Source organism: Phalangium opilio, unplaced genomic scaffold (assembly GCF_054372755.1).
Source record: "Phalangium opilio isolate 3A_F unplaced genomic scaffold, DU_Popi_V2 ptg000043l_1, whole genome shotgun sequence".
NCBI lineage: Eukaryota > Metazoa > Arthropoda > Arachnida > Opiliones > Phalangiidae > Phalangium > Phalangium opilio.
Window position 1 is genome coordinate 3296677 of NW_028324167.1, and position 27418 is coordinate 3324094.

The following is a 27418-nucleotide window of genomic DNA, read 5'->3' on the forward strand; positions in this document are numbered from 1 at the left end:
AAATGTTTTCCTTGAAAATGAAGCTATAGTACAACCGCGAAATACCTCTCAGAGTTCTATGCTCCATGAAGCCACTCCCTAGTTGCCAAACTAGAGAACCCTTTCCTGAGTATGATATGTATGTGATTAAAATGAAACAATTTGTTGTCAGAAGTGGGGTTCGAACCCACGCCCTCATACGAGGATCAGAGCTTAAATCTGACGCCTTAGACCACTCGGCCATCCTGACACGCTTTGAGTTGTTTTCCTTGAAATGAAGCTATAGTACAACCCCGAAATACCTCTCAAAGTTCTATTGATGAATAAAGTCCCTCCCTAGTTGCCAAACTAGAGAACCCTTTCCTGAGTATGATATTAAAATGAAACAATTCGTTGTCAGAAGTGGGGTTCGAACCCACGCCCTCATACGAGGATTAGAGCTTAAATCTGACGCCTTAGACCACTCGGCCATCCTGACACGCTCTGAAACGTTTTCCTTGAAAATGAAGCTATAGTACAACCGCGAAATACCTCTCAGAGTTCTATGCTCCATGAAGCCACTCCCTAGTTTCCAAACTAGAGAACCCTTTCCTGAGTATGATATGTATGTTATTAAAATGAAGCAATTCGTTGTCAGAAGTGGGGTTCGAACCCACGCCCTCATACGAGGATCAGAGCTTAAATCTGACGCCTTAGACCACTCGGCCATCCTGACACGCTCTGAAATGTTTCCCTTGAAAATGAAGCTATAGTGCAACCCCGAAATACCTCTCAGAGTTCTATGCTCCATGAAGCCACTCCCTAGTTGCCATACTAGAGAACCCTTTCCGGAGTATAAGATATATTTTATTAAAATGAAATAACTCGTTATCAGAAGTGCGGTTCGAACCCACGCCCTCATACGAGGATCAGAGCTTAAATCTGACGCCTTAGACCACTCGGCCATCCTGACACGCTCTGAAACGTTTTCCTTGAAAATGAAGCTATAGTACAACCCCGAAATACCTCTCAGAGTTCTATGCTCCATGAAGCCACTCCCTAGTTGCCAAACTAGAGAACCCTTTCCTGAGTATGATATGTATGTTATTAAAATGAAACAATTCGTTGTCAGACGTGGGGTTCGAACCCACGCCCTCATACGAGGATCAGAGCTTAAATCTGACGCCTTAGACCACTCGGCCATCCTGACACGCACTGAGACGTTTTCCTTGAAAATGAAGCTATTGTGCAACCCCGAAATACCTCTCAGACTTCTATGCTCCATGAAGCCACTCCTAAGTTGCCATATTAGAGAACCCTTTCCTGAGTATGAGATATATTTTATTAAAATGAAGTAATTCGTTGTCAGAAGTGTGGTTCGAACCCACGCCCTCATACGGGTATCAGAGCTTAAATCTGACGCCTTAGACCACTCGGCCATACTGACACGCACTGAGACGTTTTCCATGAAAATGAAGCTATAGTGCAACCCCGAAATACCTCTCAGAGTTCTATGCTCCATGAAGCCACTCCCTAGTTGCCATACTAGAGAACCCTTTCCTGAGTATGATATATATTTTATTAAAATGAAATAATTCGTTGTCAGAAGTGTGGTTCGAACCCACGCCCTCTTACGGGGATCTGAGCTTAAATCTGACGCCTTAGACCACTCGGCCATCCTTACACGCTTTGAGTTGTTTTCCTTGAAATGAAGCTATAGTACAATCCCGAAATACCTCTCAAAGTTCTATGCTGAATAAAGTCCCTCCCTAGTTGCCAAACTAGAGAACCCTTTCCTGAGTATGATATGTATGTTATTAAAATGAAACAATTCGTTGTCAGAAGTGGGGTTCGAACCCACGCCCTCATACGAGGATCAGAGCTTAAATCTGACGCCTTAGACCACTCGGCCATCCTGACACGCACAGAGACGTTTTCCTTGAAAATGAAGCTATAGTGCAACCCCGAAATACCTCTCGGACTTCTATGCTCCATGAAGCCACTCCCTAGTTGCCATACTAGAGAACCCTTTCCGGAGTATGAGATATATATTATAAAAATGAAATAACTCGATATCAGAAGTGCGGTTCGAACCCACGCCCTCATACGAGGATCAGAGCTTAAATCTGACGCCTTGGACCACTCGGCCATCCTGACACGCTCTGAAACGTTTTCCTTGAAAATGAAGCCATAGTACAACCCCGAAATACCTCTCAGAGTTCTATGCTCCATAAAGCCACTCCCTAGTTGCCAAACTAGAGAACCATTTCCTGAGTATGATATGTATGTTATTAAAATGAAACAATTCGTTGTCAGAAGTGGGGTTCGAACCCACGCCCTCATACGAGGATCAGAGCTTAAATCTGACGCCTTAGACCACTCGGCCATCCTGACACGCTTTGAGTTGTTTTCCTTGAAATGAACCTATAGTACAACCCCGAAATACCTCTCAGAGTTCTATGCTCCATGAAGCCACTCCCTAGTTGCCAAACTAGAGAACCCTTTCCTGAGTATGATATGTATGTTATTAAAATGAAACAATTCGTTGTCAGAAGTGGGGTTCGAACACACGCCCTCATACGAGGATCAGAGCTTAAATCTGACGCCTTAGACCACTCGGCCATCCTGACACGCTCTGAAATGTTTTCCTTGAAAATGAAGCTATAGTACAACCGCGAAATACCTCTCAGAGTTCTATGCTCCATGAAGCCACTCCCTAGTTGCCAAACTAGAGAACCCTTTCCTGAGTATGATATGTATGTTATTAAAATGAAACAATTTGTTGTCAGAAGTGGGGTTCGAACCCACGCCCTCATACGAGGATCAGAGCTTAAATCTGACGCCTTAGACCACTCGGCCATCCTGACACGCTTTGAGTTGTTTTCCTTGAAATGAAGCTATAGTACAACCCCGAAATACCTCTCAAAGTTCTATGCTGAATAAAGTCCCTCCCTAGTTGCCAAACTAGAGAACCCTTTCCTGAGTATGATATTAAAATGAAACAATTCGTTGTCAGAAGTGGGGTTCGAACCCACGCCCTCATACGAGGATTAGAGCTTAAATCTGACGCCTTAGACCACTCGGCCATCCTGACACGCTCTGAAACGTTTCCCTTGAAATGAAGCTATAGTACAACCCCGAAATACCTCTCAAAGTTCTATGCTGAATAAAGTCCCTCCCTAGTTGCCAAACTAGAGAACCCTTTCCTGAGTATGATATTAAAATGAAACAATTCGTTGTCAGAAGTGGGGTTCGAACCCACGCCCTCATACGAGGATTAGAGCTTAAATCTGACGCCTTAGACCACTCGGCCATCCTGACACGCTCTGAAACGTTTTCCTTGAAAATGAAGCTATAGTACAACCGCGAAATACCTCTCAGAGTTCTATGCTCCATGAAGCCACTCCCTAGTTTCCAAACTAGAGAACCCTTTCCTGAGTATGATATGTATGTTATTAAAATGAAACAATTCGTTGTCAGAAGTGGGGTTCGAACCCACGCCCTCATACGAGGATCAGAGCTTAAATCTGACGCCTTAGACCACTCGGCCATTCTGACACGCACTGAGACGTTTTCCTTGAAAATGAAGCTATTGTGCAACCCCGAAATACCTCTCAGACTTCTATGCTCCATGAAGCCACTCCTTAGTTGCCATATTAGAGAACCCTTTCCTGAGTATGAGATATATTTTATTAAAATGAAGTAATTCGTTGTCAGAAGTGTGGTTCGAACCCACGCCCTCATACGGGTATCAGAGCTTAAATCTGACGCCTTAGACCACTCGGCCATCCTGACACGCACTGAGACGTTTTCCAAGAAAATGAAGCTATAGTGCAACCCCGAAATACCTCTCAGAGTTCTATGCTCGATGAAGCCACTCCCTAGTTGCCATACTAGAGAACCCTTTCCTGAGTATGAGATATATTTTATTAAAATGAAATAATTCGTTGTCAGAAGTGTGGTTCGAACCCACGCCCTCTTACGGGGATCTGAGCTTAAATCTGACGCCTTAGACCACTCGGCCATCCTTACACGCTTTGAGTTGTTTTCCTTTAAATGAAGCTATAGTACAATCCCGAAATACCTCTCAAAGTTCTATGCTGAATAAAGTCCCTCCCTAGTTGCCAAACTAGAGAACCCTTTCCCGAGTATGATATGTATGTTATTAAAATGAAACAATTCGTTGTCAGAAGTGGGGTTCGAACCCACGCCCTCATACGAGGATCAGAGCTTAAATCTGACGCCTTAGACCACTCGGCCATCCTGACACGCACAGAGACGTTTTCCTTGAAAATGAAGCTATAGTGCAACCCCGAAATACCTCTCGGACTTCTATGCTCCATGAAGCCACTCCCTAGTTGCCATACTAGAGAACCCTTTCCGGAGTATGAGATATATATTATAAAAATGAAATAACTCGATATCAGAAGTGCGGTTCGAACCCACGCCCTCATACGAGGATCAGAGCTTAAATCTGACGCCTTAGACCACTCGGCCATCCTGACACGCTCTGAAACGTTTTCCTTGAAAATGAAGCCATAGTACAACCCCGAAATACCTCTCAGAGTTCTATGCTCCATAAAACCACTCCCTAGTTGCCAAACTAGAGAACCATTTCCTGAGTATGATATGTATGTTATTAAAATGAAACAATTCGTTGTCAGAAGTGGGGTTCGAACCCACGCCCTCATACGAGGATCAGAGCTTAAATCTGACGCCTTAGACCACTCGGCCATCCTGACACGCTTTGAGTTGTTTTCCTTGAAATGAACCTATAGTACAACCCCGAAATACCTCTCAGAGTTCTATGCTCCATGAAGCCACTCCCTAGTTGCCAAACTAGAGAACCCTTTCCTGAGTATGATATGTATGTTATTAAAATGAAACAATTCGTTGTCAGAAGTGGGGTTCGAACACACGCCCTCATACGAGGATCAGAGCTTAAATCTGACGCCTTAGAGCACTCGGCCATCCTGACACGCTCTGAAATGTTTTCCTTGAAAATGAAGCTATAGTACAACCGCGAAATACCTCTCAGAGTTCTATGCTCCATGAAGCCACTCCCTAGTTGCCAAACTAGAGAACCCTTTCCTGAGTATGATATGTATGTTATTAAAATGAAACAATTTGTTGTCAGAAGTGGGGTTCAAACCCACGCCCTCATACGAGGATCAGAGCTTAAATCTGACGCCTTAGACCACTCGGCCATCCTGACACGTTTTGAGTTGTTTTCCTTGAAATGAAGCTATAGTACAACCCCGAAATACCTCTCAAAGTTCTATGCTGAATAAAGTCCCTCCCTAGTTGCCAAACTAGAGAACCCTTTCCTGAGTATGATATTAAAATGAAACAATTCGTTGTCAGAAGTGGGGTTCGAACCCACGCCCTCATACGAGGATTAGAGCTTAAATCTGACGCCTTAGACCACTCGGCCATCCTGACACGCTCTGAAACGTTTCCCTTGAAAATGAAGCTATAGTACAACCCTGAAATACCTCCAAGAGTTCTATGCTCCATGAAGCCACTCCCTAGTTGCCATACTAGAGAACCCTTTCCGGAGTATGAGATATATTTTATTAAAATGAAATAACTCGTTATCAGAAGTGCGGTTCGAACCCACGCCCTCATACGAGGATCAGAGCTTAAATCTGACGCCTTAGACCACTCGGCCATCCTGACACGCTCTGAAACGTTTCCCTTGAAAATGAAGCTATAGTACAACCCTGAAATACCTCTCAAAGTTCTATGCTGAATAAAGTCCCTCCCTAGTTGCCAAACTAGAGAACCCTTTCCTGAGTATGATATTAAAATGAAACAATTCGTTGTCAGAAGTGGGTTTCGAATCCACGCCCTCATACGAGGATCAGAGCTTAAATCTGACGCCTTAGACCACTCGGCCATCCTGACACGCACTGAGACGTTTTCCTTGAAAATGAAGCTATAGTACAACCCCGAAATACCTCTCAGAGTTCTATGCTCCATAAAGCCACTCCCTAGTTGCCAAACTAGAGAACCCTTTCCTGAGTATGATATGTATGTTATTAAAATGAAACAATTCGTTGTCAGGAGTGGGGTTCGAACCCACGCCCTCATACGAGGATCAGAGCTTAAATCTGACGCCTTAGACCACTCGGCCATCCTGACACGCTTTGAAACGCTTTCCTTGAAAATGAAGCTATAGTACAACCCCGAAATACCTCTCAGAGTTCTATGCTCCATGAAGCCACTCCCTAGTTGCCAAACTAGAGAACCCTTTCCTGAGTATGATATGTATGTTATTAAAATGAAACAATTCGTTGTCAGAAGTGGGGTTCGAACCCACCCCCTCATACGAGGATCAGAGCTTAAATCTGACGCCTTAGACCACTCGGCCATCCTGACACGCTCTGAAAGGTTTCCCTTGAAAATGAAGCTATAGTACAACCCTGAAATACCTCTCAGAGTTCTATGCTCCATGAAGGCACTCCCTAGTGTCCATACTAGAGAACCCTTTCCTGAGTATGAGATATATTTTATTAAAATGAAATAATTTGTTGTCAGAAAGGTGGTTCGAACCCACGCCCTCATACGGGGATCAGAGCTTAAATCTGACGCCTTAGACCACTCGGCCATCCTTACACGCTTTGAGTTGTTTTCCTTGAAATGAAGCTATAGTACAACCCCGAAATACCTCTCGAAGTTCTATGCTGAATAAAGTCCCTCCCTAGTTGCCAAACTAGAGAACCCTTTCCTGAGTACGATATTAAAATGAAACAATTCGTTGTCAGGAGTGGGGTTCGAACCCACGCCCTCATACGAGGATCAGAGCTTAAATCTGACGCCCTAGACCACGCGGCCATCCTGACACGCACTGAGACGTTTTCCTTGAAAATGAAGCTATAGTGCAACCCCGAAATACCTCTCAGAGTTCTATGCTCCATGAAGCCACTCCCTAGTTGCCATACTAGAGAACCCTTTCCTGAGTATGAGATATATTTTATTAAAATGAAATAACTCGTTGTCAGAAGTGTGGTTCGAACCCACGCACTCATACGGTTATCAGAGCTTAAATCTGACGCCTTAGACCACTCGGCCATCCTTACACGCTTCGAGTTGTTTTCCTTGAAATTAAGCTATAGTACAACCCCGAAATACCTCCAAGAGTTCTATGCTCCATGAAGCCACTCCCTAGTTGCCATACTAGAGAACCCTTTCCTGAGTATGAGATATATTTTATTAAAATGAAATAACTCGTTGTCAGAAGTGTGGTTCGAACCCACGCACTCATACGGGGATCAGAGCTTAAATCTGACGCCTTAGACCACTCGGCCATCCTGACACGCACTGAGACGTTTTCCTTGAAAATGAAGCTATAGTGCAGCCCCGAAATACCTCTCAGAGTTCTATGCTCCATGAAGCCACTCCCTAGTTGCCATACTAGAGAACCCTTTCCTGAGTATGAGATATATTTTATTAAAATGAAATAATTCGTTGTCAGAAGTGTGGTTCGAAACCACGCCCTCATAAGGGGATCAGAGCTTAAATCTGACGCCTTAGACCACTCGGCCATCCTTACACGCTTTGAGTAGTTTTCCTTGAAATGAAGCTATAGTACAACCCCGAAATACCTCTCAGAGTTCTATGCTCCATGAAGCCACTCCCTAGTTGCCCAACTAGAGAACCTTTTCCTGAGTATGATATGTATGTTATTAAAATGAAACAATTCGTTGTCAGAAGTGGGGTTCGAACCCACGCCCTCATACGAGGATCAGAGCTTAAATATGACGCCTTAGACCACTCGGCCATCCTGACACGCACTGAGACGTTTTCCTTGAAAATGAAGCTATAGTACAACCCCGAAATACCTCTCTGAGTTCTATGCTCCATAAAGCCACTCCCTAGTTGCCAAACTAGAGAACCCTTTCCTGAGTATGATATGTATGTTATTAAAATGAAACAATTCGTTGTCAGGAGTGGGGTTCGAACCCACGCCCTCATACGAGGATCAGAGCTTAAATCTGACGCCTTAGACCACTCGGCCATCCTGACACGCTCTGAAAGGTTTCCCTTGAAAATGAAGCTATAGTACAACCCTGAAATACCTCTCAGAGTTCTATGCTCCATGAAGCCACTCCCTAGTGTCCATACTAGAGAACCCTTTCCTGAGTATGAGATATATTTTATTAAAATGAAATAATTCGTTGTCAGAAAGGTGGTTCGAACCCACGCCCTCATACGGGGATCAGAGCTTAAATCTGACGCCTTAGACCACTCGGCCATCCTGACACGCTTCGAGTTGTTTTCCTTGAAATGAAGCTATAGTACAACCCCGAAATACCTCTCAAAGTTCTATGCTGAATTAAGTCCCTCCCTAGTTGCCAAACTAGAGAACCCTTTCCAGAGTATGATATTAAAATGAAACAATTAGTTGTCAGAAGTGGGGTTCGAACCCACGCCCTCATACGAGGATTAGAGCTTAAATCTGACGCCTTAGACCACTCGGCCATCCTGACACGCTCTGAAACGTTTTCCTTGAAAATGAAGCTATAGTACAACCCCGAAATACCTCTCAGAGTTCTATGCTCCATGAAGCCACTCCCTAGTTGCCCAACTAGAGAACCCTTTCCTGAGTATGATATGTATGTTATTAAAATGAAACAATTCGTTGTCAGAAGTGTGGTTCGAAACCACGCCCTCATACGGGGATCAGAGCTTAAATCTGACGCCTTAGACCACTCGGCCATCCTTACACGCTTTGAGTTGTTTTCCTTGAAATGAAGCTATAGTACAACCCCGAAATACCTCTCGAAGTTCTATGCTGAATAAAGTCCCTCCCTAGTTGCCAAACTAGAGAACCCTTTCCTGAGTACGATATTAAAATGAAACAATTCGTTGTCAGGAGTGGGGTTCGAACCCACGCCCTCATACGAGGATCAGAGCTTAAATCTGACGCCCTAGACCACGCGGCCATCCTGACACGCAGTGAGACGTTTTCCTTGAAAATGAAGCTATAGTGCAACCCCGAAATACCTCTCAGAGTTCTATGCTCCATGAAGCCACTCCCTAGTTGCCATAATAGAGAACCCTTTCCTGAGTATGAGATATATTTTATTAAAATGAAATAATTCGTTGTCAGAAGTGTGGTTCGAACCCACGCCCTCATACGGTTATCAGAGCTTAAATCTGACGCCTTAGACCACTCGGCCATCCTTACACGCTTCGAGTTGTTTTCCTTGAAATGAAGCTATAGTACAACCCCGAAATACCTCCAAGAGTTCTATGCTCCATGAAGCCACTCCCTAGTTGCCATACTAGAGAACCCTTTCCTGAGTATGAGATATATTTTATTAAAATGAAATAACTCGTTGTCAGAAGTGTGGTTCGAACCCACGCCCTCATACGGGGATCAGAGCTTAAATCTGACGCCTTAGACCACTCGGCCATCCTGACACGCACTGAGACGTTTTCCTTGAAAATGAAGCTATAGTGCAGCCCCGAAATACCTCTCAGAGTTCTATGCTCCATGAAGCCACTCCCTAGTTGCCATACTAGAGAACCCTTTCCTGAGTATGAGATATATTTTATTAAAATGAAATAATTCGTTGTCAGAAGTGTGGTTCGAAACCACGCCCTCATAAGGGGATCAGAGCTTAAATCTGACGCCTTAGACCACTCGGCCATCCTTACACGCTTTGAGTAGTTTTCCTTGAAATGAAGCTATAGTACAACCCCGAAATACCTCTCAGAGTTCTATGCTCCATGAAGCCACTCCCTAGTTGCCCAACTAGAGAACCCTTTCCTGAGTATGATATGTATGTTATTAAAATGAAACAATTCGTTGTCAGAAGTGGGGTTCGAACCCACGCCCTCATACGAGGATCAGAGCTTAAATATGACGCCTTAGACCACTCGGCCATCCTGACACGCACTGAGACGTTTTCCTTGAAAATGAAGCTATAGTACAACCCCGAAATACCTCTCTGAGTTCTATGCTCCATAAAGCCACTCCCTAGTTGCCAAACTAGAGAACCCTTTCCTGAGTATGATATGTATGTTATTAAAATGAAACAATTCGTTGTCAGGAGTGGGGTTCGAACCCACGCCCTCATACGAGGATCAGAGCTTAAATCTGACGCCTTAGACCACTCGGCCATCCTGACACGCTCTGAAACGCTTTCCTTGAAAATGAAGCTATAGTACAACCCCGAAATACCTCTCAGAGTTCTATGCTCCATGAAGCCACTCCCTAGTTGCCAAACTAGAGAACCCTTTCCTGAGTATGATATGTATGTTATTAAAATGAAACAATTCGTTGTCAGAAGTGGGGTTTGAACCCACCCCCTCATACGAGGATCAGAGCTTAAATCTGACGCCTTAGACCACTCGGCCATCCTGACACGCTCTGAAAGGTTTCCCTTGAAAATGAAGCTATAGTACAACCCTGAAATACCTCTCAGAGTTCTATGCTCCATGAAGCCACTCCCTAGTGTCCATACTAGAGAACCCTTTCCTGAGTATGAGATATATTTTATTAAAATGAAATAATTCGTTGTCAGAAAGGTGGTTCGAACCCACGCCCTCATACGGGGATCAGAGCTTAAATCTGACGCCTTAGACCACTCGGCCATCCTGACACGCTTCGAGTTGCTTTCCTTGAAATGAAGCTATAGTACAACCCCGAAATACCTCTCAAAGTTCTATGCTGAATTAAGTCCCTCCCTAGTTGCCAAACTAGAGAACCCTTTCCAGAGTATGATATTAAAATGAAACAATTAGTTGTCAGAAGTGGGGTTCGAACCCACGCCCTCATACGAGGATTAGAGCTTAAATCTGACGCCTTAGACCACTCGGCCATCCTGACACGCTCTGAAACGTTTTCCTTGAAAATGAAGCTATAGTACAACCCCGAAATACCTCTCAGAGTTCTATGCTCCATGAAGCCACTCCCTAGTTGCCCAACTAGAGAACCCTTTCCTGAGTATGATATGTATGTTATTAAAATGAAACAATTCGTTGTCAGAAGTGTGGTTCGAAAACACGCCCTCATACGGGGATCAGAGCTTAAATCTGACGCCTTAGACCACTAGGCCATCCTTACACGCTTTGAGTTGTTTTCCTTGAAATGAAGCTATAGTACAACCCCGAAATACCTCTCGAAGTTCTATGCTGAATAAAGTCCCTCCCTAGTTGCCAAACTAGAGAACACTTTCCTGAGTACGATATTAAAATGAAACAATTCGTTGTCAGGAGTGGGGTTCGAACCCACGCCCTCATACGAGGATCAGAGCTTAAATCTGACGCCCTAGACCACGCGGCCATCCTGACACGCAGTGAGACGTTTTCCTTGAAAATGAAGCTATAGTGCAACCCCGAAATACCTCTCAGAGTTCTATGCTCCATGAAGCCACTCCCTAGTTGCCATAATAGAGAACCCTTTCCTGAGTATGAGATATATTTTATTAAAATGAAATAATTCGTTGTCAGAAGTGTGGTTCGAACCCACGCCCTCATACGGTTATCAGAGCTTAAATCTGACGCCTTAGACCACTCGGCCATCCTTACACGCTTTGAGTTGTTTTCCTTGAAATGAAGCTATAGTACAACCCCGAAATACCTCCAAGAGTTCTATGCTCCATGAAGCCACTCCCTAGTTGCCATACTAGAGAACCCTTTCCTGAGTATGAGATATATTTTATTAAAATGAAATAACTCGTTGTCAGAAGTGTGGTTCGAACCCACGCCCTCATACGGGGATCAGAGCTTAAATCTGACGCCTTAGACCACTCGGCCATCCTGACACGCACTGAGACGTTTTCCTTGAAAATGAAGCTATAGTACAACCCCGAAATACCTCCAAGAGTTCTATGCTCCATGAAGCCACTCCCTAGTTGCCATACTAGAGAACCCTTTCCTGAGTATGAGATATATTTTATTAAAATGAAATAACTCGTTGTCAGAAGTGTGGTTCGAAACCACGCCCTCATACGGGGATCAGAGCTTAAATCTGACGCCTTAGACCACTCGGCCATCCTTACACGCTTTGAGTTGTTTTCCTTGAAATGAAGCTATAGTACAACCCCGAAATACCTCTCGAAGTTCTATGCTGAATAAAGTCCCTCCCTAGTTGCCAAACTAGAGAACCCTTTCCTGAGTACGATATTAAAATGAAACAATTCGTTGTCAGGAGTGGGGTTCGAACCCACGCCCTCATACGAGGATCAGAGCTTAAATCTGACGCCCTAGACCACGCGGCCATCCTGACACGCACTGAGACGTTTTCCTTGAAAATGAAGCTATAGTGCAACCCCGAAATACCTCTCAGAGTTCTATGCTCCATGAAGCCACTCCCTAGTTGCCATAATAGAGAACCCTTTCCTGAGTATGAGATATATTTTATTAAAATGAAATAATTCGTTGTCAGAAGTGTGGTTCGAACCCACGCCCTCATACGGTTATCAGAGCTTAAATCTGACGCCTTAGACCACTCGGCCATCCTTACACCCTTTGAGTTGTTTTCCTTGAAATGAAGCTATAGTACAACCCCGAAATACCTCCAAGAGTTCTATGCTCCATGAAGCCACTCCCTAGTTGCCATACTAGAGAACCCTTTCCTGAGTATGAGATATATTTTATTAAAATGAAATAATTCGTTGTCAGAAGTGTGGTTCGAAACCACGCCCTCATACGGGGATCAGAGCTTAAATCTGACGCCTTAGACCACTCGGCCATCCTGACACGCACTGAGACGTTTTCCTTGAAAATGAAGCTATAGTGCAGCCCCGAAATACCTCTCAGAGTTCTATGCTCCATGAAGCCACTCCCTAGTTGCCATACTAGAGAACCCTTTCCTGAGTATGAGATATATTTTATTAAAATGAAATAATTCGTTGTCAGAAGTGTGGTTCGAAACCACGCCCTCATAAGGGGATCAGAGCTTAAATCTGACGCCTTAGACCACTCGGCCATCCTTACACGCTTTGAGTTGTTTTCCTTGAAATGAAGCTATAGTACAACCCCGAAATACCTCCAAGAGTTCTATGCTCCATGAAGCCACTCCCTAGTTGCCATACTAGAGAACCCTTTCCTGAGTATGAGATATATTTTATTAAAATGAAATAATTCGTTGTCAGAAGTGTGGTTCGAAACCACGCCCTCATACGGGGATCAGAGCTTAAATCTGACGCCTTAGACCACTCGGCCATCCTTACACGCTTTGAGTTGTTTTCCTTGAAATGAAGCTATAGTGCAACCCCGAAATACCTCCAAGAGTTCTATGCTCCATGAAGCCACTCCCTAGTTGCCATGCTAGAGAACCCTTTCCTGAGTATGAGATATTTTATTAAAATGAAATAACTCGTTATCAGAAGTGTGGTTCGAACACAAACCCTCATACGAGGATCAGAGCTTAAATCTGACGCCTTAGACCACTCGGCCATCCTGACACGCTTTAAGTTGTTTTCCTAGAAATGAAGCTATAGTACAACCCCGAAATACCTCCAAGAGTTCTATGCTCCATGAAGCCACTCCCTAGTTGCCATACTAGAGAACCCTTTCCTGAGTATGAGATATATTTTATTAAAATGAAATAATTCGTTGTCAGAAGTGTGGTTCGAAACCACGCCCTCATACGGGGATCAGAGCTTAAATCTGACGCCTTAGACCACTCGGCCATCCTTACACGCTTTGAGTTGTTTTTCCTTGAAATGAAGCTATAGTGCAACCCCGAAATACCTCCAAGAGTTCTATGCTCCATGAAGCCACTCCCTAGTTGCCATACTAGAGAACCCTTTCCTGAGTATGAGATATATTTTATTAAAATGAAATAATTCGTTGTCAGAAGTGTGGTTCGAAACCACGCCCTCATACGGGGATCAGAGCTTAAATCTGACGCCTTAGACCACTCGGCCATCCTTACACGCTTTGAGTTGTTTTCCTTGAAATGAAGCTATAGTGCAACCCCGAAATACCTCCAAGAGTTCTATGCTCCATGAAGCCACTCCCTAGTTGCCATACTAGAGAACCCTTTCCTGAGTATGAGATATATTTTATTAAAATGAAACAATTCGTTGTCAGAAGTGGGGTTCGAACCCACGCCCTCATACGGGTATCAGAGCTTAAATCTGACGCCTTAGACCACTCGGCCATCCTTACACGCTTTGAGTTGTTTTCCTTGAAATGAAGCTATAGTACAACCCCGAAATACCTCCAAGAGTTCTATGCTCCATGAAGCCACTCCCTAGTTGCCCAACTAGAGAACCCTTTCCTGAGTATGATATGTATGTTATTAAAATGAAACAATTCGTTGTCAGAAGTGTGGTTCGAAACCACGCCCTCATACGGGGATCAGAGCTTAAATCTGACGCCTTAGACCACTCGGCCATCCTTACACGCTTTGAGTTGTTTTCCTTGAAATGAAGCTATAGTACAACCCCGAAATACCTCTCGAAGTTCTATGCTGAATAAAGTCCCTCCCTAGTTGCCAAACTAGAGAACACTTTCCTGAGTACGATATTAAAATGAAACAATTCGTTGTCAGGAGTGGGGTTCGAACCCACGCCCTCATACGAGGATCAGAGCTTAAATCTGACGCCCTAGACCACGCGGCCATCCTGACACGCAGTGAGACGTTTTCCTTGAAAATGAAGCTATAGTGCAACCCCGAAATACCTCTCAGAGTTCTATGCTCCATGAAGCCACTCCCTAGTTGCCATAATAGAGAACCCTTTCCTGAGTATGAGATATATTTTATTAAAATGAAATAATTCGTTGTCAGAAGTGTGGTTCGAACCCACGCCCTCATACGGTTATCAGAGCTTAAATCTGACGCCTTAGACCACTCGGCCATCCTTACACGCTTGGAGTTGTTTTCCTTGAAATGAAGCTATAGTACAACCCCGAAATACCTCCAAGAGTTCTATGCTCCATGAAGCCACTCCCTAGTTGCCATACTAGAGAACCCTTTCCTGAGTATGAGATATATTTTATTAAAATGAAATAACTCGTTGTCAGAAGTGTGGTTCGAACCCACGCCCTCATACGGGGATCAGAGCTTAAATCTGACGCCTTAGACCACTCGGCCATCCTGACACGCACTGAGACGTTTTCCTTGAAAATGAAGCTATAGTACAACCCCGAAATACCTCCAAGAGTTCTATGCTCCATGAAGCCACTCCCTAGTTGCCATACTAGAGAACCCTTTCCTGAGTATGAGATATATTTTATTAAAATGAAATAACTCGTTGTCAGAAGTGTGGTTCGAAACCACGCCCTCATACGGGGATCAGAGCTTAAATCTGACGCCTTAGACCACTCGGCCATCCTTACACGCTTTGAGTTGTTTTCCTTGAAATGAAGCTATAGTACAACCCCGAAATACCTCTCGAAGTTCTATGCTGAATAAAGTCCCTCCCTAGTTGCCAAACTAGAGAACCCTTTCCTGAGTACGATATTAAAATGAAACAATTCGTTGTCAGGAGTGGGGTTCGAACCCACGCCCTCATACGAGGATCAGAGCTTAAATCTGACGCCCTAGACCACGCGGCCATCCTGACACGCACTGAGACGTTTTCCTTGAAAATGAAGCTATAGTGCAACCCCGAAATACCTCTCAGAGTTCTATGCTCCATGAAGCCACTCCCTAGTTGCCATAATAGAGAACCCTTTCCTGAGTATGAGATATATTTTATTAAAATGAAATAATTCGTTGTCAGAAGTGTGGTTCGAACCCACGCCCTCATACGGTTATCAGAGCTTAAATCTGACGCCTTAGACCACTCGGCCATCCTTACACGCTTTGAGTTGTTTTCCTTGAAATGAAGCTATAGTACAACCCCGAAATACCTCCAAGAGTTCTATGCTCCATGAAGCCACTCCCTAGTTGCCATACTAGAGAACCCTTTCCTGAGTATGAGATATATTTTATTAAAATGAAATAACTCGTTGTCAGAAGTGTGGTTCGAACCCACGCCCTCATACGGGGATCAGAGCTTAAATCTGACGCCTTAGACCACTCGGCCATCCTGACACGCACTGAGACGTTTTCCTTGAAAATGAAGCTATAGTGCAGCCCCGAAATACCTCTCAGAGTTCTATGCTCCATGAAGCCACTCCCTAGTTGCCATACTAGAGAACCCTTTCCTGAGTATGAGATATATTTTATTAAAATGAAATAATTCGTTGTCAGAAGTGTGGTTCGAAACCACGCCCTCATAAGGGGATCAGAGCTTAAATCTGACGCCTTAGACCACTCGGCCATCCTTACACGCTTTGAGTTGTTTTCCTTGAAATGAAGCTATAGTACAACCCCGAAATACCTCCAAGAGTTCTATGCTCCATGAAGCCACTCCCTAGTTGCCATACTAGAGAACCCTTTCCTGAGTATGAGATATATTTTATTAAAATGAAATAATTCGTTGTCAGAAGTGTGGTTCGAAACCACGCCCTCATACGGGGATCAGAGCTTAAATCTGACGCCTTAGACCACTCGGCCATCCTTACACGCTTTGAGTTGTTTTCCATGAAATGAAGCTATAGTGCAACCCCGAAATACCTCCAAGAGTTCTATGCTCCATGAAGCCACTCCCTAGTTGCCATGCTAGAGAACCCTTTCCTGAGTATGAGATATTTTATTAAAATGAAATAACTCGTTATCAGAAGTGTGGTTCGAACACAAACCCTCATACGAGGATCAGAGCTTAAATCTGACGCCTTAGACCACTCGGCCATCCTGACACGCTTTAAGTTGTTTTCCTAGAAATGAAGCTATAGTACAACCCCGAAATACCTCCAAGAGTTCTATGCTCCATGAAGCCACTCCCTAGTTGCCATACTAGAGAACCCTTTCCTGAGTATGAGATATATTTTATTAAAATGAAATAATTCGTTGTCAGAAGTGTGGTTCGAAACCACGCCCTCATACGGGGATCAGAGCTTAAATCTGACGCCTTAGACCACTCGGCCATCCTTACACGCTTTGAGTTGTTTTTCCTTGAAATGAAGCTATAGTGCAACCCCGAAATACCTCCAAGAGTTCTATGCTCCATGAAGCCACTCCCTAGTTGCCATACTAGAGAACCCTTTCCTGAGTATGAGATATATTTTATTAAAATGAAATAATTCGTTGTCAGAAGTGTGGTTCGAAACCACGCCCTCATACGGGGATCAGAGCTTAAATCTGACGCCTTAGACCACTCGGCCATCCTTACACGCTTTGAGTTGTTTTCCTTGAAATGAAGCTATAGTGCAACCCCGAAATACCTCCAAGAGTTCTATGCTCCATGAAGCCACTCCCTAGTTGCCATACTAGAGAACCCTTTCCTGAGTATGAGATATATTTTATTAAAATGAAACAATTCGTTGTCAGAAGTGGGGTTCGAACCCACGCCCTCATACGGGTATCAGAGCTTAAATCTGACGCCTTAGACCACTCGGCCATCCTTACACGCTTTGAGTTGTTTTCCTTGAAATGAAGCTATAGTACAACCCCGAAATACCTCCAAGAGTTCTATGCTCCATGAAGCCACTCCCTAGTTGCCATACTAGAGAACCCTTTCCTGAGTATGAGATATATTTTATTAAAATGAAATAATTCGTTGTCAGAAGTGTGGTTCGAACCCACGCCCTCATACGGGAATCAGAGCTAAAATCTGACGCCTTAGACCACTCGGCCATCCTTACACACTTTGAGTTGTTCTCCTTGAAATGAAGCTATAGTACAACCCCGAAATGCCTCTCAAAGTTCTATGCTGAATAAAGTCCCTCTCTAGTTGCCAAACTAGAAAACCCTTTCCTGAGTATGATATTAAAATGAAACAATTCGTTGTCAGAAGTGGGGTTCGAATCCACGCCCTCATACGAGGATCAGATATTAAATCTGACGCCTTAGACCACTCGGCCATCCTGACACGCACTGAGACGTTTTCCTTGAAAATGAAGCTATAGTGCAACCCCGAAATACCTCCCAGAGTTCTATGCTCCATGAAGCCAGTCCCTAGTTGCCATAATAGAGAACCCTTTCCTGAGTATGAGATATATTTTATTAACATGAAATAATTCGTTGTCAGCAGTGCGGTTCGAACCCACGCCCTCATACGGGCATCAGAGCTTAAATCTGACGCCTTAGACCACTCGGCCATCCTTACACGCTTAGAGTTGTTTTCCTTGAAATGGAGCTATAGTACAACCCCGAAATACCTCTCAAAGTTCTATGCTGAATAAAGTCCCTCCCTAGTTGCCAAACTAGAGAACCCTTTCCTGAGTATGATATTAAAATGAAACAATTCGTTGTCAGAAGTGGGGTTCGAACCCACGCCCTCATACGGGGATCAGAGCTTAAATCTGACGCCTTAGACCACTCGGCCATCCTGACACGCACTGAGACGTTTTCCTTGAAAATGAAGCTATAGTGCAACCCCGAAATACCTCTCAGACTTCTGTGCTCCATGAAGTCACTCCTTAGTTGCCATATTAGAGAACCCTTTCCTGAGTATGATATGTGTGTTATTAAAATGAAACAATTCGTTGTCAGAAGTGGGGTTCGAACCCACGCCCTCATACGAGGATCAAAGCTTAAATATGACGCCTTAGACCACTCGGCCATCCTGACACGCTCTGAAACGTTTCCCTTGAAAATGAAGCTATAGTACAACCCTGAAATACCTCCAAGAGTTCTATGCTCCATGAAGCCACTCCCTAGTTGCCATGCTAGAGAACCCTTTCCTGAGTATGAGATATTTTATTAAAATGAAATAACTCGTTATCAGAAGTGTGGTTCGAACACAAACCCTCATACGAGGATCAGAGCTTAAATCTGACGCCTTAGACCACTCGGCCATCCTGACACGCTTTAAGTTGTTTTCCTAGAAATGAAGCTATAGTACAACCCCGAAATACCTCCAAGAGTTCTATGCTCCATGAAGCCACTCCCTAGTTGCCATACTAGAGAACCCTTTCCTGAGTATGAGATATATTTTATTAAAATGAAATAATTCGTTGTCAGAAGTGTGGTTCGAAACCACGCCCTCATACGGGGATCAGAGCTTAAATCTGACGCCTTAGACCACTCGGCCATCCTTACACGCTTTGAGTTGTTTTCCTTGAAATGAAGCTATAGTACAACCCCGAAATACCTCTCAAAGTTCTATGCTGAATAAAGTCCCTCCCTAGTTGCCAAACTAGAGAACCCTTTCCTGAGTATGATATTAAAATGAAACAATTCGTTGTCAGAAGTGGGGTTCGAACCCACGCCCTCATACGGGGATCAGAGCTTAAATCTGACGCCTTAGACCACTCGGCCATCCTGACACGCACTGAGACGTTTTCCTTGAAAATGAAGCTATAGTGCAACCCCGAAATACCTCTCAGACTTCTGTGCTCCATGAAGTCACTCCTTAGTTGCCATATTAGAGAACCCTTTCCTGAGTATGATATGTGTGTTATTAAAATGAAACAATTCGTTGTCAGAAGTGGGGTTCGAACCCACGCCCTCATACGAGGATCAAAGCTTAAATATGACGCCTTAGACCACTCGGCCATCCTGACACGCTCTGAAACGTTTCCCTTGAAAATGAAGCTATAGTACAACCCTGAAATACCTCCAAGAGTTCTATGCTCCATGAAGCCACTCCCTAGTTGCCATGCTAGAGAACCCTTTCCTGAGTATGAGATATTTTATTAAAATGAAATAACTCGTTATCAGAAGTGTGGTTCGAACACAAACCCTCATACGAGGATCAGAGCTTAAATCTGACGCCTTAGACCACTCGGCCATCCTGACACGCTTTAAGTTGTTTTCCTAGAAATGAAGCTATAGTACAACCCCGAAATACCTCCAAGAGTTCTATGCTCCATGAAGCCACTCCCTAGTTGCCATACTAGAGAACCCTTTCCTGAGTATGAGATATATTTTATTAAAATGAAATAATTCGTTGTCAGAAGTGTGGTTCGAAACCACGCCCTCATACGGGGATCAGAGCTTAAATCTGACGCCTTAGACCACTCGGCCATCCTTACACGCTTTGAGTTGTTTTCCTTGAAATGAAGCTATAGTGCAACCCCGAAATACCTCCAAGAGTTCTATGCTCCATGAAGCCACTCCCTAGTTGCCATACTAGAGAACCCTTTCCTGAGTATGAGATATATTTTATTAAAATGAAATAATTCGTTGTCAGAAGTGTGGTTCGAAACTACGCCCTCATACGGGGATCAGAGCTAAAATCTGACGCCTTAGACCACTCGGCCATCCTTACACACTTTGAGTTGTTCTCCTTGAAATGAAGCTATAGTACAACCCCGAAATACCTCTCAAAGTTCTATGCTGAATAAAGTCCCTCTCTAGTTGCGAAACTAGAAAACCCTTTCCTGAGTATGATATTAAAATGAAACAATTCGTTGTCAGAAGTGGGGTTCGAATCCACGCCCTCACACGAGGATCAGATATTAAATCTGACGCCTTAGACCACTCGGCCATCCTGACACGCACTGAGACGTTTTCCTTGAAAATGAAGCTATAGTGCAACCCCGAAATACCTCCCAGAGTTCTATGCTCCATGAAGCCAGTCCCTAGTTGCCATAATAGAGAACCCTTTCCTGAGTATGAGATATATTTTATTAACATGAAATAATTCGTTGTCAGCAGTGCGGTTCGAACCCACGCCCTCATACGAGCATCAGAGCTTAAATCTGACGCCTTAGACCACTCGGCCATCCTTACACGCTTAGAGTTGTTTTCCTTGAAATGAAGCTATAGTACAACCCCGAAATACCTCTCAAAGTTCTATGCTGAATAAAGTCCCTCCCTAGTTGCCAAACTAGAGAACCCTTTCCTGAGTATGATATTAAAATGAAACAATTCGTTGTCAGAAGTGGGGTTCGAACCCACGCCCTCATACGGGGATCATAGCTTAAATCTGACGCCTTAGACCACTCGGCCATCCTGACACGCACTGAGACGTTTTCCTTGAAAATGAAGCTTTAGTGCAACCCCGAAATACCTCTCAGACTTCTGTGCTCCATGAAGTCACTCCTTAGTTGCCATATTAGAGAACCCTTTCCTGAGTATGATATGTGTGTTATTAAAATGAAACAATTCGTTGTCAGAAGTGGGGTTCGAACCCACGCCCTCATACGAGGATCAAAGCTTAAATATGACGCCTTAGACCACTCGGCCATCCTGACACGCTCTGAAACGTTTCCCTTGAAAATGAAGCTATAGTACAACCCTGAAATACCTCCAAGAGTTCTATGCTCCATGAAGCCACTCCCTAGTTGCCATGCTAGAGAACCCTTTCCTGAGTATGAGATATTTTATTAAAATGAAATAACTCGTTATCAGAAGTGTGGTTCGAACACAAACCCTCATACGAGGATCAGAGCTTAAATCTGACGCCTTAGACCACTCGGCCATCCTGACACGCTTTAAGTTGTTTTCCTAGAAATGAAGCTATAGTACAACCCCGAAATACCTCCAAGAGTTCTATGCTCCATGAAGCCACTCCCTAGTTGCCATACTAGAGAACCCTTTCCTGAGTATGAGATATATTTTATTAAAATGAAATAATTCGTTGTCAGAAGTGTGGTTCGAAACCACGCCCTCATACGGGGATCAGAGCTTAAATCTGACGCCTTAGACCACTCGGCCATCCTTACACGCTTTGAGTTGTTTTCCTTGAAATGAAGCTATAGTGCAACCCCGAAATACCTCCAAGAGTTCTATGCTCCATGAAGCCACTCCCTAGTTGCCATACTAGAGAACCCTTTCCTGAGTATGAGATATATTTTATTAAAATGAAATAATTCGTTGTCAGAAGTGTGGTTCGAAACTACGCCCTCATACGGGGATCAGAGCTAAAATCTGACGCCTTAGACCACTCGGCCATCCTTACACACTTTGAGTTGTTCTCCTTGAAATGAAGCTATAGTACAACCCCGAAATACCTCTCAAAGTTCTATGCTGAATAAAGTCCCTCTCTAGTTGCGAAACTAGAAAACCCTTTCCTGAGTATGATATTAAAATGAAACAATTCGTTGTCAGAAGTGGGGTTCGAATCCACGCCCTCACACGAGGATCAGATATTAAATCTGACGCCTTAGACCACTCGGCCATCCTGACACGCACTGAGACGTTTTCCTTGAAAATGAAGCTATAGTGCAACCCCGAAATACCTCCCAGAGTTCTATGCTCCATGAAGCCAGTCCCTAGTTGCCATAATAGAGAACCCTTTCCTGAGTATGAGATATATTTTATTAACATGAAATAATTCGTTGTCAGCAGTGCGGTTCGAACCCACGCCCTCATACGAGCATCAGAGCTTAAATCTGACGCCTTAGACCACTCGGCCATCCTTACACGCTTAGAGTTGTTTTCCTTGAAATGAAGCTATAGTACAACCCCGAAATACCTCTCAAAGTTCTATGCTGAATAAAGTCCCTCCCTAGTTGCCAAACTAGAGAACCCTTTCCTGAGTATGATATTAAAATGAAACAATTCGTTGTCAGAAGTGGGGTTCGAACCCACGCCCTCATACGGGGATCATAGCTTAAATCTGACGCCTTAGACCACTCGGCCATCCTGACACGCACTGAGACGTTTTCCTTGAAAATGAAGCTTTAGTGCAACCCCGAAATACCTCTCAGACTTCTGTGCTCCATGAAGTCACTCCTTAGTTGCCATATTAGAGAACCCTTTCCTGAGTATGATATGTGTGTTATTAAAATGAAACAATTCGTTGTCAGAAGTGGGGTTCGAACCCACGCCCTCATACGAGGATCAAAGCTTAAATATGACGCCTTAGACCACTCGGCCATCCTGACACGCTCTGAACCGTTTTCCTTGAAAATGAAGCTATAGTACAACCCTGAAATACCTCCAAGAGTTCTATGCTCCATGAAGCCACTCCCTAGTTGCCATGCTAGAGAACCCTTTCCTGAGTATGAGATATTTTATTAAAATGAAATAACTCGTTATCAGAAGTGTGGTTCGAACACAAACCCTCATACGAGGATCAGAGCTTAAATCTGACGCCTTAGACCACTCGGCCATCCTGACACGCTTTAAGTTGTTTTCCTAGAAATGAAGCTATAGTACAACCCCGAAATACCTCCAAGAGTTCTATGCTCCATGAAGCCACTCCCTAGTTGCCATACTAGAGAACCCTTTCCTGAGTATGAGATATATTTTATTAAAATGAAATAATTCGTTGTCAGAAGTGTGGTTCGAAACCACGCCCTCATACGGGGATCAGAGCTTAAATCTGACGCCTTAGACCACTCGGCCATCCTTACACGCTTTGAGTTGTTTTCCTTGAAATGAAGCTATAGTGCAACCCCGAAATACCTCCAAGAGTTCTATGCTCCATGAAGCCACTCCCTAGTTGCCATACTAGAGAACCCTTTCCTGAGTATGAGATATATTTTATTAAAATGAAATAATTCGTTGTCAGAAGTGTGGTTCGAAACCACGCCCTCATACGGGGATCAGAGCTAAAATCTGACGCCTTAGACCACTCGGCCATCCTTACACACTTTGAGTTGTTCTCCTTGAAATGAAGCTATAGTACAACCCCGAAATACCTCTCAAAATTCTATGCTGAATAAAGTCCCTCTCTAGTTGCCAAACTAGAAAACCCTTTCCTGAGTATGATATTAAAATGAAACAATTCGTTGTCAGAAGTGGGGTTCGAATCCACGCCCTCATACGAGGATCAGATATTAAATCTGACGCCTTAGACCACTCGGCCATCCTGACACGCACTGAGACGTTTTCCTTGAAAATGAAGCTATAGTGCAACCCCGAAATACCTCCTAGAGTTCTATGCTCCATGAAGCCAGTCCCTAGTTGCCATAATAGAGAACCCTTTCCTGAGTATGAGATATATTTTATTAACATGAAATAATTCGTTGTCAGCAGTGCGGTTCGAACCCACGCCCTCATACGGGCATCAGAGCTTAAATCTGACGCCTTAGACCACTCGGCCATCCTTACACGCTTAGAGTTGTTTTCCTTGAAATGAAGCTATAGTACAACCCCGAAATACCTCTCAAAGTTCTATGCTGAATAAAGTCCCTCCCTAGTTGCCAAACTAGAGAACCCTTTCCTGAGTATGATATTAAAATGAAACAATTCGTTGTCAGAAGTGGGGTTAGAACCCACGCCCTCATACGGGGATCAGAGCTTAAATCTGACGCCTTAGACAACTCGGCCATCCTGACACGCACTGAGACGTTTTCCTTGAAAATGAAGCTATAGTGCAACCCCGAAATACCTCTCAGACTTCTGTGCTCCATGAAGTCACTCCTTATTTGCCATATTAGAGAACCCTTTCCTGAGTATGATATGTGTGTTATTAAAATGAAACAATTCGTTGTCAGAAGTGTGGTTCGAACCCACGCCCTCACACGAGGATCAGAGCTTAAATCTGACGCCTTAGACCACTCGGCCACCCTGACACGCACTGAGACGTTTTCCTTGAAAACGAAGCTATAGTGCAACCCCGAAATACCTCTCAGAGTTCTTTGCTCCATAAAGCCACTCCCTAGTTGCCAAACTAGAGAACCCTTTCCTGAGTATGATATGTATGTTATTAAAATGAAACAATTCGTTGTCAGAAGTGGGGTTCGAACCCACGCCCTCATACGAAGATCAGAGCTTAAATCTGACGCCTTAGACCACTCGGCCATCCTGACACGCTAGGAAACGTTTCCCTTGAAAATGAACCTATAGTACAACCCTGAAATACCTCCAATAGTTCTATGCTCCATGAAGCCACTCCCTAGTTGCCATACTAGAGAACCCTTTCCTGAGTATGAGATATATTTTATTAAAATGAAATAATTCGTTGTCAGAAGTGTGGTTCGAACCCACGCCCTCACACGAGGATCAGAGCTTAAATCTGACGCCTTAGACCACTCGGCCACCCTGACACGCACTGATACGTTTTCCTTGGAAACGAAGCTATAGTGCAACCCCGAAATACCTCTCGGAGTTCTATGCTCCATGAAGCCACTCCCTAGTTGCCATACTAGAGAACCCTTTTCTGAGTATGAGATATATTTTATTAAAATGAAATAATTCGTTGTCAGAAGTGTGGTTCGAACCCACGCCCTCATACGGGTATCAGAGCTTAAATCTGACGCCTTAGACCACTCGGCCATCCTTACACGCTTTGAGTTGTTTTCCTTGAAGTGAAGCTATAGTACAACCCCGAAATACCTCTCAAAGTTCTATGCTGAATAAAGTCCCTCTCTAGTTGCCAAACTAGAAAACCCTTTCCTGAGTATGATATTAAAATGAAACAATTCGTTGTCAGAAGTGGGGTTCGAATCCACGCCCTCATACGAGGATCAGATATTAAATCTGACGCCTTAGACCACTCGGCCATCCTGACACGCACTGAGACGTTTTCCTTGAAAATGAAGCTATAGTGCAACCCCGAAATACCTCCCAGAGTTCTATGCTCCATGAAGCCAGTCCCTAGTTGCCATAATAGAGAACCCTTTCCTGAGTATGAGATATATTTTATTAACATGAAATAATTCGTTGTCAGCAGTGCGGTTCGAACCCACGCCCTCATACGGGCATCAGAGCTTAAATCTGACGCCTTAGACCACTCGGCCATCCTTACACGCTTAGAGTTGTTTTCCTTGAAATGAAGCTATAGTACAACCCCGAAATACCTCTCAAAGTTCTATGCTGAATAAAGTCCCTCCCTAGTTGCCAAACTAGAGAACCCTTTCCTGAGTATGATATTAAAATGAAACAATTCGTTGTCAGAAGTGGGGTTCGAACCCACGCCCTCATACGGGGATCAGAGCTTAAATCTGACGCCTTAGACCACTCGGCCATCCTGCCACGCACTGAGACGTTTTCCTTGAAAATGAAGCTATAGTGCAACCCCGAAATACCTCTCAGACTTCTGTGCTCCATGAAGTCACTCCTTAGTTGCCATATTAGAGTACCCTTTCCTGAGTATGATATGTGTGTTATTAAAATGAAACAATTCGTTGTCAGAAGTGTGGTTCGACCCCACGCCCTCATACGAGGATCAGAGCTTAAATCTGACGCCTTAGACCACTCGGCCATCCTGACACGCTATGAAACGTTTCCCTTGAAAATGAACCTATAGTACAACCCTGAAATACCTCCAATAGTTCTATGCTCCATGAAGCCACTCCCTAGTTGCCATACTAGAGAACCCTTTCCTGAGTATGAGATATATTTTATTAAAATGAAATAACTCGTTATCAGAAGTGTCGTTCGAACCCAAACCCTCATACGAGGATCAGAGCTTAAATCTGACGCCTTAGACCACTCGGCCATCCTGACACGCACTGAGACGTTTTCCTTGAAAATGAAGCTATAGTGCAACCCCGAAATACCTCTCAGAGTTCTATGCTCCATGAAGCCACTCCCTAGTTGCCATACTAGAGAACCCTTTTCTGAGTATAAGATATATTTTATTAAAATGAAACAATTCGTTGTCAGAAGTGGGGTTCGAACCCACGCCCTCATACGAAGATCAGAGCTTAAATCTGACGCCTTAGACCACTCGGCCATCCTGACACGCTAGGAAACGTTTCCCTTGAAAATGAACCTATAGTACAACCCTGAAATACCTCCAATAGTTCTATGCTCCATGAAGCCACTCCCTAGTTGCCATACTAGAGAACCCTTTCCTGAGTATGAGATATATTTTATTAAAATGAAATAATTCGTTGTCAGAAGTGTGGTTCGAACCCACGCCCTCACACGAGGATCAGAGCTTAAATCTGACGCCTTAGACCACTCGGCCACCCTGACACGCACTGATACGTTTTCCTTGGAAACGAAGCTATAGTGCAACCCCGAAATACCTCTCGGAGTTCTATGCTCCATGAAGCCACTCCCTAGTTGCCATACTAGAGAACCCTTTTCTGAGTATGAGATATATTTTATTAAAATGAAATAATTCGTTGTCAGAAGTGTGGTTCGAACCCACGCCCTCATACGGGTATCAGAGCTTAAATCTGACGCCTTAGACCACTCGGCCATCCTTACACGCTTTGAGTTGTTTTCCTTGAAGTGAAGCTATAGTACAACCCCGAAATACCTCTCAAAGTTCTATGCTGAATAAAGTCCCTCTCTAGTTGCCAAACTAGAAAACCCTTTCCTGAGTATGATATTAAAATGAAACAATTCGTTGTCAGAAGTGGGGTTCGAATCCACGCCCTCATACGAGGATCAGATATTAAATCTGACGCCTTAGACCACTCGGCCATCCTGACACGCACTGAGACGTTTTCCTTGAAAATGAAGCTATAGTGCAACCCCGAAATACCTCCCAGAGTTCTATGCTCCATGAAGCCAGTCCCTAGTTGCCATAATAGAGAACCCTTTCCTGAGTATGAGATATATTTTATTAACATGAAATAATTCGTTGTCAGCAGTGCGGTTCGAACCCACGCCCTCATACGGGCATCAGAGCTTAAATCTGACGCCTTAGACCAC

At 43.9% G+C, this 27418-nt stretch overlaps 25 non-coding genes across 25 annotated transcripts; all 25 read right to left on the reverse strand.

Moving 5' to 3' along the window:
* Positions 1-145: 145 nt before the first annotated feature.
* Positions 146-229, reverse strand: TRNAL-UAA (transfer RNA leucine (anticodon UAA)). The gene has a single exon. It is a non-coding gene; the product is annotated as a tRNA-Leu (tRNA).
* Positions 230-373: 144 nt separating this feature from the next.
* TRNAL-UAA (transfer RNA leucine (anticodon UAA)) lies at positions 374-457 on the reverse strand. Its single transcript has one exon. It is a non-coding gene; the product is annotated as a tRNA-Leu (tRNA).
* A 153-nt stretch (positions 458-610) lies between these two features.
* On the reverse strand, positions 611-694 carry TRNAL-UAA (transfer RNA leucine (anticodon UAA)). Its single transcript has one exon. It is a non-coding gene; the product is annotated as a tRNA-Leu (tRNA).
* A 390-nt stretch (positions 695-1084) lies between these two features.
* TRNAL-UAA (transfer RNA leucine (anticodon UAA)) lies at positions 1085-1168 on the reverse strand. Its single transcript has one exon. It is a non-coding gene; the product is annotated as a tRNA-Leu (tRNA).
* A 626-nt stretch (positions 1169-1794) lies between these two features.
* Positions 1795-1878, reverse strand: TRNAL-UAA (transfer RNA leucine (anticodon UAA)). Its single transcript has one exon. It is a non-coding gene; the product is annotated as a tRNA-Leu (tRNA).
* A 390-nt stretch (positions 1879-2268) lies between these two features.
* Positions 2269-2352, reverse strand: TRNAL-UAA (transfer RNA leucine (anticodon UAA)). The gene has a single exon. It is a non-coding gene; the product is annotated as a tRNA-Leu (tRNA).
* A 389-nt stretch (positions 2353-2741) lies between these two features.
* On the reverse strand, positions 2742-2825 carry TRNAL-UAA (transfer RNA leucine (anticodon UAA)). Its single transcript has one exon. It is a non-coding gene; the product is annotated as a tRNA-Leu (tRNA).
* A 143-nt stretch (positions 2826-2968) lies between these two features.
* On the reverse strand, positions 2969-3052 carry TRNAL-UAA (transfer RNA leucine (anticodon UAA)). The gene has a single exon. It is a non-coding gene; the product is annotated as a tRNA-Leu (tRNA).
* Positions 3053-3195: 143 nt separating this feature from the next.
* On the reverse strand, positions 3196-3279 carry TRNAL-UAA (transfer RNA leucine (anticodon UAA)). The gene has a single exon. It is a non-coding gene; the product is annotated as a tRNA-Leu (tRNA).
* A 153-nt stretch (positions 3280-3432) lies between these two features.
* Positions 3433-3516, reverse strand: TRNAL-UAA (transfer RNA leucine (anticodon UAA)). The gene has a single exon. It is a non-coding gene; the product is annotated as a tRNA-Leu (tRNA).
* A 626-nt stretch (positions 3517-4142) lies between these two features.
* TRNAL-UAA (transfer RNA leucine (anticodon UAA)) lies at positions 4143-4226 on the reverse strand. The gene has a single exon. It is a non-coding gene; the product is annotated as a tRNA-Leu (tRNA).
* A 390-nt stretch (positions 4227-4616) lies between these two features.
* Positions 4617-4700, reverse strand: TRNAL-UAA (transfer RNA leucine (anticodon UAA)). Its single transcript has one exon. It is a non-coding gene; the product is annotated as a tRNA-Leu (tRNA).
* A 389-nt stretch (positions 4701-5089) lies between these two features.
* TRNAL-UAA (transfer RNA leucine (anticodon UAA)) lies at positions 5090-5173 on the reverse strand. Its single transcript has one exon. It is a non-coding gene; the product is annotated as a tRNA-Leu (tRNA).
* Positions 5174-5316: 143 nt separating this feature from the next.
* On the reverse strand, positions 5317-5400 carry TRNAL-UAA (transfer RNA leucine (anticodon UAA)). Its single transcript has one exon. It is a non-coding gene; the product is annotated as a tRNA-Leu (tRNA).
* Positions 5401-6018: 618 nt separating this feature from the next.
* Positions 6019-6102, reverse strand: TRNAL-UAA (transfer RNA leucine (anticodon UAA)). The gene has a single exon. It is a non-coding gene; the product is annotated as a tRNA-Leu (tRNA).
* A 153-nt stretch (positions 6103-6255) lies between these two features.
* On the reverse strand, positions 6256-6339 carry TRNAL-UAA (transfer RNA leucine (anticodon UAA)). Its single transcript has one exon. It is a non-coding gene; the product is annotated as a tRNA-Leu (tRNA).
* A 1563-nt stretch (positions 6340-7902) lies between these two features.
* Positions 7903-7986, reverse strand: TRNAL-UAA (transfer RNA leucine (anticodon UAA)). The gene has a single exon. It is a non-coding gene; the product is annotated as a tRNA-Leu (tRNA).
* Positions 7987-8366: 380 nt separating this feature from the next.
* On the reverse strand, positions 8367-8450 carry TRNAL-UAA (transfer RNA leucine (anticodon UAA)). Its single transcript has one exon. It is a non-coding gene; the product is annotated as a tRNA-Leu (tRNA).
* Positions 8451-10013: 1563 nt separating this feature from the next.
* Positions 10014-10097, reverse strand: TRNAL-UAA (transfer RNA leucine (anticodon UAA)). The gene has a single exon. It is a non-coding gene; the product is annotated as a tRNA-Leu (tRNA).
* A 153-nt stretch (positions 10098-10250) lies between these two features.
* Positions 10251-10334, reverse strand: TRNAL-UAA (transfer RNA leucine (anticodon UAA)). The gene has a single exon. It is a non-coding gene; the product is annotated as a tRNA-Leu (tRNA).
* A 380-nt stretch (positions 10335-10714) lies between these two features.
* Positions 10715-10798, reverse strand: TRNAL-UAA (transfer RNA leucine (anticodon UAA)). Its single transcript has one exon. It is a non-coding gene; the product is annotated as a tRNA-Leu (tRNA).
* Positions 10799-18220: 7422 nt separating this feature from the next.
* Positions 18221-18304, reverse strand: TRNAL-UAA (transfer RNA leucine (anticodon UAA)). Its single transcript has one exon. It is a non-coding gene; the product is annotated as a tRNA-Leu (tRNA).
* An 851-nt stretch (positions 18305-19155) lies between these two features.
* On the reverse strand, positions 19156-19239 carry TRNAL-UAA (transfer RNA leucine (anticodon UAA)). The gene has a single exon. It is a non-coding gene; the product is annotated as a tRNA-Leu (tRNA).
* A 5295-nt stretch (positions 19240-24534) lies between these two features.
* TRNAL-UAA (transfer RNA leucine (anticodon UAA)) lies at positions 24535-24618 on the reverse strand. Its single transcript has one exon. It is a non-coding gene; the product is annotated as a tRNA-Leu (tRNA).
* A 1792-nt stretch (positions 24619-26410) lies between these two features.
* TRNAL-UAA (transfer RNA leucine (anticodon UAA)) lies at positions 26411-26494 on the reverse strand. Its single transcript has one exon. It is a non-coding gene; the product is annotated as a tRNA-Leu (tRNA).
* Positions 26495-27418: the final 924 nt, after the last annotated feature.